Source organism: Vidua macroura, chromosome 1 (genome assembly GCF_024509145.1).
Source record: "Vidua macroura isolate BioBank_ID:100142 chromosome 1, ASM2450914v1, whole genome shotgun sequence".
NCBI classification, from domain to species: Eukaryota; Metazoa; Chordata; class Aves; order Passeriformes; family Viduidae; genus Vidua; species Vidua macroura.
In genome coordinates, this window is record NC_071571.1 from 20,874,455 (window position 1) to 20,883,105 (window position 8,651).

Sequence of the window (8,651 nt, forward strand, 5' to 3'; positions counted from 1 at the left end):
GAGATGGATCCTAGCTTTTCTTCAGATCCCAGATAATCCTGTGATGCAGAAAGTGAGTGGGCATGACTGGGAATGAAAGCCAATGCATGCTGATGCATGGGCCGTTTATCATCTATCTTATAGTGAAGGACAAAAATGGAAGTAGTACATGAAAAATGAGGAGGGTGCTGAAGTAAACAACTTTAGAGAGGTAGGAGGTAAAAGAAAGTTGTTCTTTTATGAAAGTGATAGAGAAATGAAGTTTTGGCTTAAAAAAAAAACCAAAAACAAAACAAAACAAAAAAAAAACCCAAAACAAAACAAAACAAAACAAAACAAAACAACAACAACAAAAAAAAAAAACCCAAAAAACCAAAAAAACCCAAAAAAACCCATTTTGAGAATACGAGACCTGAGGGTTAGAATCCACGACTGCTGATATTGGTGGGGGGAGGACACAACCTTTGGGATCTCAACTAAAGGGAAATTACTGCCCAGTAAGGGAAAGTAAAGATGAAGACAGTGACACAAGTGAAATGCTGGGAACTTTTGAATTAGCATCGACTCACCAGGAATATGCAGTAGTGCTTAATACAAATAGATGGCTGGAGCTAAGCTGCTGGGATGGTTCCAGTTGTCCACATCACTTGTTTTTATTTGCTTCTCATATGAAGTCAAGTGAGTAGGGGTCCTGCAAAGATTAAGTGGAGATATGAAGGCCTGTCATTTACAATAGCTTGTATTTCAACATGTTCATATTATTGGGCAGTCAGTGCAGGAGAAATTATGTATGAGAGGTATGTTAAAAATAGTAATGCAATGCTTTATGGAACATCATTTGTCACTGGTCATATCCAACCTGTTTTGAAGATTTGTGATGAATTTTACATAAGGCCTGCACTTCTACATCTTTTGTGTTTTAAAATATACAAGCAGTATTAAAACTTGGGTAGGTACAAAGTAAAACCATATTCAATCTGCATTTTTACACATGCAGAATGAGCTTCTCTTTAAAGCAATCTTCACTACGTCCAAAGCAAAGTAAGATACTATATTTTGAATTTTAACGTCCTCGACTTCAACCTACTACAAAACAGAGGCTTGTAAACATAAAGTAATGGGACTGCCTTGTTCAGACCAAATGCATAGTGAACAGTGAAAACAAGTCAACAGCTGGCAGAATCTGTACATATGACACTTGGTTCACAATTTAGGTGATATACAACCTTGTGTAATATATCTGGCATTTGTATCCACTTTTCCAAATCTCAAAACCAGGCTGTGGTCTTCCTAGAAATACTGAATTGGTTGCCAGATTAAATAGTTAATGAAATTGGGAAATCAACCCACCACTCTTGCCTCCCTCTCAGCTATACAAACAGCAGTGACAACTGTCAGTAACATCACAAGCTAAAATATCCATATTGCACAGTTAAAAAAAAAAAAAAAAAAGAAAGAAGAGAAAGTGTTCTTTATTTTGCCAGGTCTGCACTAAAGCAAAGCTTGATGTCAGTAGCTTTTGTAGAAGTTACAGTTTGGTCAGGGTTAAATCACACCCGTGCTTTTGTCCACCTCAATCATGGCATGACTAGAAGGAGCACTGAAGCCAATGTTCCTTTTCCATTTGGGTCACTGTTGTAAACTCTGTCAACTGTTTAACTTAGACACAAAATAAGGACCAAATATTTACCAGTGCTTGAGCTTCAGTAGCATTCCTTCTCTTTCCAAAGGTGTATAAATAAGAGAGCAGACCAATAGTTGCAGCATCAGCCCTGGGTGACCTAGGGGAAAGTGGTCTTAAGGGTCCATACCCAGAGGGTGCACAGGTCCCAAAACCAGGTGGGTTTTCCCAGAGCAGAGAGGCTGTGAGAGCTACTGCCACCTAGGTAGCTATGGAAACAGCTGAGCCACTACACTGGGACGCCAGGGATTGGGACCCATGAGACTGAGTGATCTCTTCCAGACTGAAATCTCCTGCCTGGGACTCTATTTCTCAGGTGATATAGAAGATAGAAAAACCATGTCATGTTTTAGTTTTACTCAGAGAACAATTTATAAGGTTTGCCTGAGCTTATAAATGCAATATTTTTCTTCTTTGAAACAAGCCTCTTTTGGAGGGACTGTGGTAGCAGTAAAACACTACAGCATTCATTAGGCCAGCTGGGCTGCCCTAGGAAGTTGTGGAGTCACCATCCCTGCAGGTATGTAGAAGACATGTAGATGTGCTGCTTAGAGACATGATTTAGTGATGGGATTGGCAGTGTTAGGTTAATGGTTGGGCTCAATAACTTTAGAGATCTTCTCCAATCCAAAAATTCTATGGTTCTATGATTCTAATGTGACTGGAAAACCAGACAAAATTTCAGGTACAAACAAGCGCTTCTTCAATATCAAGTTGTATTAGAGTTCTTCTTCTGGTATGACTTGAGGACAGAAAATTCCAGTTTGCTATAATAAAACTTAGTGACTGAAGGCCTGAGATTACTCTTACTCCTTCTTCAGAAAGATAGTAAGCACAGAAAGGAAAAAGAGGCAGAATGTAATTTAGGCACTGTTTGTGCAAGGGCCATTGCAAACACAAGCATTTGCACATGCTGTTGAGAAATGGGAAGTGACAGTATCATTTGCACACATACACAATATAATCCACAAGTTGGTAGGATGAATAAATAGGAACTCCAGAGCAAAAAAACACTACAGAGATAATTCATTCAAAAAGGGTAAAGTAAGAAAAAAATTAATCCTCCAGGGAAACTCTTTATTGATCATGCTCTTTCCAAAGGGATTCCATGAACTTAGAGAGTTAGAAAGAATAATTTGTTTGTCAATCTGGCATGTGCCTATTGGTCTTAAATGACAGAACAACAGACAGGACTCCTGTTATGCATGCAGGACATGAATTGTATGGTAAGTAGGGTTTTAAAATCAACGATGACTGTTTGGAAGGGGCTTCAGGTATGACTTTTTTGTTTAGGAAATGGGGTTTTATTGATTAAGTGTTATTCACTGACGACAGTGACTTTTTTTGAAAAACTCTGATGTACTGAAGATGTAGGTATGAGTCTGACTGTTAAATTGCAGATACTCCAAGAAGCAAATAAAAATTGGAAGAAGTAGGCAATACATAATATTTAAATAGAAATAACACAAAGCTATTCATTAACAGCAAAAGTAAATATGTCTCTGGAGGCAAAAGGCAGAGCAATGTTGACATTGACTAAAGACTTACTTAATCCTACATTCTTAGTTATTACTTGAGTTAGTGGAGGCTATTTAGAAAAAGCCAAGCTAGGCTGATCATTAAGAAAGTTTGTAGAATTCAGCTTAATATTATTTCAGAAAACTATTGAATTCAATTCTCTCAGCACCTTCATCTGTTTTTCTTTTGACTAGGCTAGAAACTCTAAGCAGCTTGTGTGGTGGTACCTATCCTGTTATCTTGTTAATTAATATTTTAGGAGATAAGTATTTTCAAGCTTTTGTTTGATCCGAAAACAGGTTTTTTTTTTTCCCAGAGAGGAGTGTGCAGACAAGTATTCCTGGGAGTCTGTAAGCTTCTGAGGTGTTTTCAGAAAAAAGTGCATGTTCACCTTCTGTGTTATGAGAATTTTTTTCAAAGAATAATTTTTTCAAAGATAGATTTACTGGATCTAGATGACAAATGACTGTACAGACTTTTTAAAGAAAATGACAGATTAAAATTACATATAATAAACTGCAGGTGTTTCACTGTTGATGATGACACAGTAGAGGAACAGAAGAAGGAGAGGAATGAAAAGGAACAGAGGAGAGAAAAGGTTCACTGACAGAGTGGAAGATGGGCTGATGGGGCAATTTGCATTATTTATAAGGGCTGCTGGTCAGCAGCCTCAATAAACATTTTTTTTTACAATGCAACTGAAAAAAAAAATAGAGTAAATTTTACTGTTTCACTCACTGTTACTGATTAGAACATCATTTTATAGTACTATGTGGAAGAAATTTTGAAACAACTGCTGCTTTGTTTCTAGCTCAGTGCTAGGATGACTTCATTCAGTATCACAAAATTCAAGCTTATTTCTGCTGCTGATCAGTGATAACATGCATGAGTAAACCAAGAGTTGTCACTTCAGCCTGCCACTTTACCTTCATTTTTTTGATAAATCCCAAGAGCTGCAGATAAATGACTTTGATACCATCTGTACTTGCAATTAGTACCAAAGTTACAAATATGTTCATGTGGATGTAATTGAGGGCAAAACTTGAGGCTGCTAGATTTCAATTCACTGTACAAACACTATTTCTTCCAGTTATTTGACACCTTTTAAACTTTATGTCTTTAATGAGAGAAACTGAAAATGAGAAAAGTCCTCAATGAGGGGAATTGAAATGAAGACGGCTCTATAGGCTCAAAGTAAGCCATAAAAGGAGGCTAGACTGTTTTATTTTTCTACTAACTCACTGGATGAAATCCTATCTCCTTAAATCAGTTCCCTACCTCCCATTTCTTTATTGGAAACACAATTTGTTCTTTATTCGCCTCAAATTTCCATTGCTTAGGAAAAGGGCTCTGAAGGTCACAAAACTGCTTATGTTTAACAAAAGATAAAGCATGGCTTAAAAGCCCTTGGTTTGTTTGCTTAAAGAACATTTTAATTTTGTTTAAATGTTTCACAGTTAATTTGGGCACAGGAAGGTGTTATAAGTAGTGTTCATTAAACTTAGGAATTAATTTAGGGGCATAGGATCAGGTCTTCTATTCACCTCTCTCTAAGCAAGCTTTTTGAAATTAGTGAGAACACTGCCCTTGTTCTGTCCAGATGGTTATTGAATGATGAACATTATTTAGTAGAAGATACAACTGATGGCAATTTAGAAGCATATGAAGTTAACATGAGACATTCAGGCTGCAATCCAAAGTGGAACAGATGGATCTGAAATTGGTTAATGCTAGATCAAGGAAAGCTCAAGTATTTGTACTTACTAATGCTATCTGGGTTAACCATGGTGATCATGATGCACCTATGCATGCCTTAGCTTGCCTGGACTTTGCACTAAGGAAGCCTGATCCAAGCAGATCATCAGCAGAGGAGTTACCACACAATGCTTTTAATAATTTCTCTCTTGAGTAAAACTTTTATAGTTCTGACTCCAGCTATCCACATACTGAAAGTTTTATTTTTGGGGCTTCTATTTGTAAACTTATGTTATTTGTCTGTTTTTTTTCAGAAGTAGGGTTTCTTTATTTTCCCTTCTTGCAGGATGGCCAGCTGCTACCCCTTTAGCTTTAACTGCATCTTCTTGATCTTTTATTCTTGCTTGTTCACTTATTTGTTGTTTTCACCTGTCTCTCTAAGTAATAATAAGCATACATCTTTCCATGCTTCAGTATCCAGCTTCTTGCTCTGCTCTATCGTCTCAGTTTTTGCTCTCTGTCATGGCTCATGAGACAGTTCAAAACTTTCTTTTAGAGAATGAAAGATACTGTATTTTCTCCAGTCTTCCTCTAACTCCTCACTTTAACCTTGAGCTTTTCTCTGATTTTTTTTTTAATAAATCAATGCCTACCACTAGACCAAATAATTGCCTCTCCATACAATGTAATATATTATTATTTCATATTTTATTTAAAAATTATATTAGTTTATGCTTACAGCAAAAATGTAATACAGCTTTAGGCCTTACAGAATCATGTTTGGGAGATTATGGAACAATTGTTCTGATCCGTGAAATTAACTACTGAACACTAATCACACCAAATCAGATTTAGCACACTAAAAGGGGATTCAATTAAAAATTTAAATGCCTGAGGGTTTTACTTTCTGATTTGCAGAACTGAAGCTTACTCTTACCAACACTGACTGTACTGCTTTCCCTACCACGTGCACTGAGGACAGTAATTTACACTGGAATCCTCTCTTTACTGCCTCTCTCTCAACATCCGTTTATTTGAAGGGACAGTCTCTCCCACTCCTCCTCTGTTGTCATATTTTCAGTCAGCAGTGGTGCTGTGATGGTAGGTCTGTAAGTGATCTGGAAGGTCCCCTGGGATCAGATTGCTGTTTAAGAATTGAGCCATGTCAGTTTGCCTGCCCTGCCAAGAACTTGCTTTTATCTATGGTAATTGCTTTTAGAGCTGGATAGCAAAGAGGCTCTTCTCTGAGACTCTCATGCTTCATCCGTGCTTGTGGCAGACTAGTTTCACAGCTGCTCCAGCCCATTTAGGAGTCATTTTTCTTTCACCTAGTGGACATAAATCTGCTGCATTCTGCCTACATTTGTCCCTCTGCTTTGCTTTAGGACTTGTCCATTCAGCACTGCTTAATGATCCTGATCCTGCAATCCCTTGGTGTTTACCATAGGTTGGGTGGGAGAGGGGTCAAGTTTGAGGCCAACTGATAGAAGTAGAAATGACTGCCCCTTTCAAGTCAAACTAGGGTGAGCATTTTCTGCTGGCTTGCTCAATCTAGGATGCAGCTGCTGTCCATGCTATTTAAAAGCAAATGTTTACAGGAGAGAAACAGTTTTCACAAGGCAAACAATTTTCTCTGGTTCTAACCGATTTTCTAGTTATTGATCAGCACAGCTACTCCTTGAAAGGGAAAGAAAGAGCTCACTGGGGTGAGCAGCAAAGTGGCAGAATTTACACAGTATTAATTCGTATGATACCAACTGTATACTCGATGGTATTGCTTCCAGTCGTATTACATAGCTGTAGAAATTTCAAGGCTGACTACTGTCACTTCCAGGGGCTATAGCAGCTGCTGAGGATTGCTGGGGTGAGGATGACCTGGATTCACCATTTTCTTGCATAATTCCTCAGTTACAAATTTCTAATAGGGACAAGAATCTAGCTAGAAAGTAGTTCCCTTCTGTGTTGTGCACACCATACAGGAATTGATGTAGCCATGAGAAAAAGGGAAAACTGACAGCTCTTCAAGAATAACTAATAATAAACAAGTAAACAGGACTTTTTCCTATTGAATGTTTGTGGGAGAGCAGGACAAAAAAACCCTTTTTTGTTTTTATTTTACATTTACAAGGAGCTGCTTGATTTTTTACATCTATATAGTTTTTTAGTCTTTAGTCATATGCCTGCTTTAGACAACATTTTGCATCATTAATTCCCCTGGTCCTGCAGGCTGCTACATGTGGGAAGCCCTGTGCTCCCATGTGGAGCCTCACCATTTTTAATGGTATGCTGTGTCGGCAAAGGCAGTTCTCCCTGGAGAGAAAGTTTGAGCTTGAGGTGCATTAGTCAGTCTTGCCTTGTTTGTGTTGCTCTTGCAGGCAAAAAAAAAAAAAAAAAAGGAAGAAAAGAACTGAAAGCATTCTCATCCACATCCACGTGGAAATACACATGCACAAACAAATCAGACATTAAAAAGCATTTTTCTGTTTAATTTTTGTGTTCTCTAAATTATGAGCTGACAGTATCCCCTTGTATCCTGAAACGGCATTATCAATTGCAACATCTTACAGGGAGAGATTTTTCATTTTCCCATGTTTTGATTTCTGAGGTTAAAGCTACAGTTATTTTATATGTACATTTTAATTTTTTATTCATATTTGCTGTTGAATCACAGTTTTACATCCACATGAAGACAGTCAAGGACAGTTCTCTTTCAGCTGAAAACATTCTTTCTTCAAAAATCTGGCGCTGTGTTCTTTGATTTATTGCCTTGTTGGACAAGATACTAAGTCTCATGCCACAATATTCCTATTATGAACGGTAGTGGTTTTTTCTCCTCTCTCAGTGATAGATAAATCAGAAGAGCTTGCATTTTCAGAGGATAAGCTACAATTTCTGAATATTAAATTAATTATCTCAGACAGTGGACTTGAGACACTGTACCTACCTACTTAATTGCATTGCACAAGCTGTAAGTCTAAGTTCTTATATTGTCATGCAGATTTTATAATTACCTGTGCAAAGGAGTGTGAAAATTCTGCTTAGTGAAATCTCACGTCTTATTTGTACCAGTGACAGCAGTCATACATGGAAACCCATCTTTATAGAAAGATTATTTTCTGAGGAAAACAGATGGGACAAACTAAGAGATAATAGGCACATTTTATAAATTTGGGGTATATTTTTGTTTCATGATTGAAAATCTATCAGTTCAGAAATATTAATTTGGTATATATAATGTAATTGTCTGTAACATGGGTACCAGTTTGCTAGATATATGCAGACCTAGTTCCAGCTATTTGTGTTCTAACAATCTGTTGCTCCCTCTATTAAATTTAGGCGAATATTTCCAACTCAGAAATAATTACATGCCAGAGTTTTGGACTCAGCCAGACTCAATGTGATTTTCCAGCCATTGGCCCTCAAAACACTATCCAGATGATGAAGATCCTGATCATAGCTTCCTTTCAGTCATATCACTTACCCCAGGGACCTGGAGAAGTGGATGCCTCCTTTTACAAGGACACCTTTAATTGCTGGAAAATATGATGTTCTGTAAAACAGCAGGGGACTTGTTGCTAATTTGTCTAAATTGCCTTAAATAGTTACTTTGTCTAGAGAAAAAGGAACTCGGGGACTGTCTGCTGCTCCATTGGTCTTGCTGTTGGGAGTGCAACAGAAGCAATATGTGGTAGGTCAGCTCCAAAATATGTCTGCACAGAAAATAGAGTGGAGAGCAAAGAGCCATAAAAAACCTAAAAAAAAAAAAGCTTTGTCATTT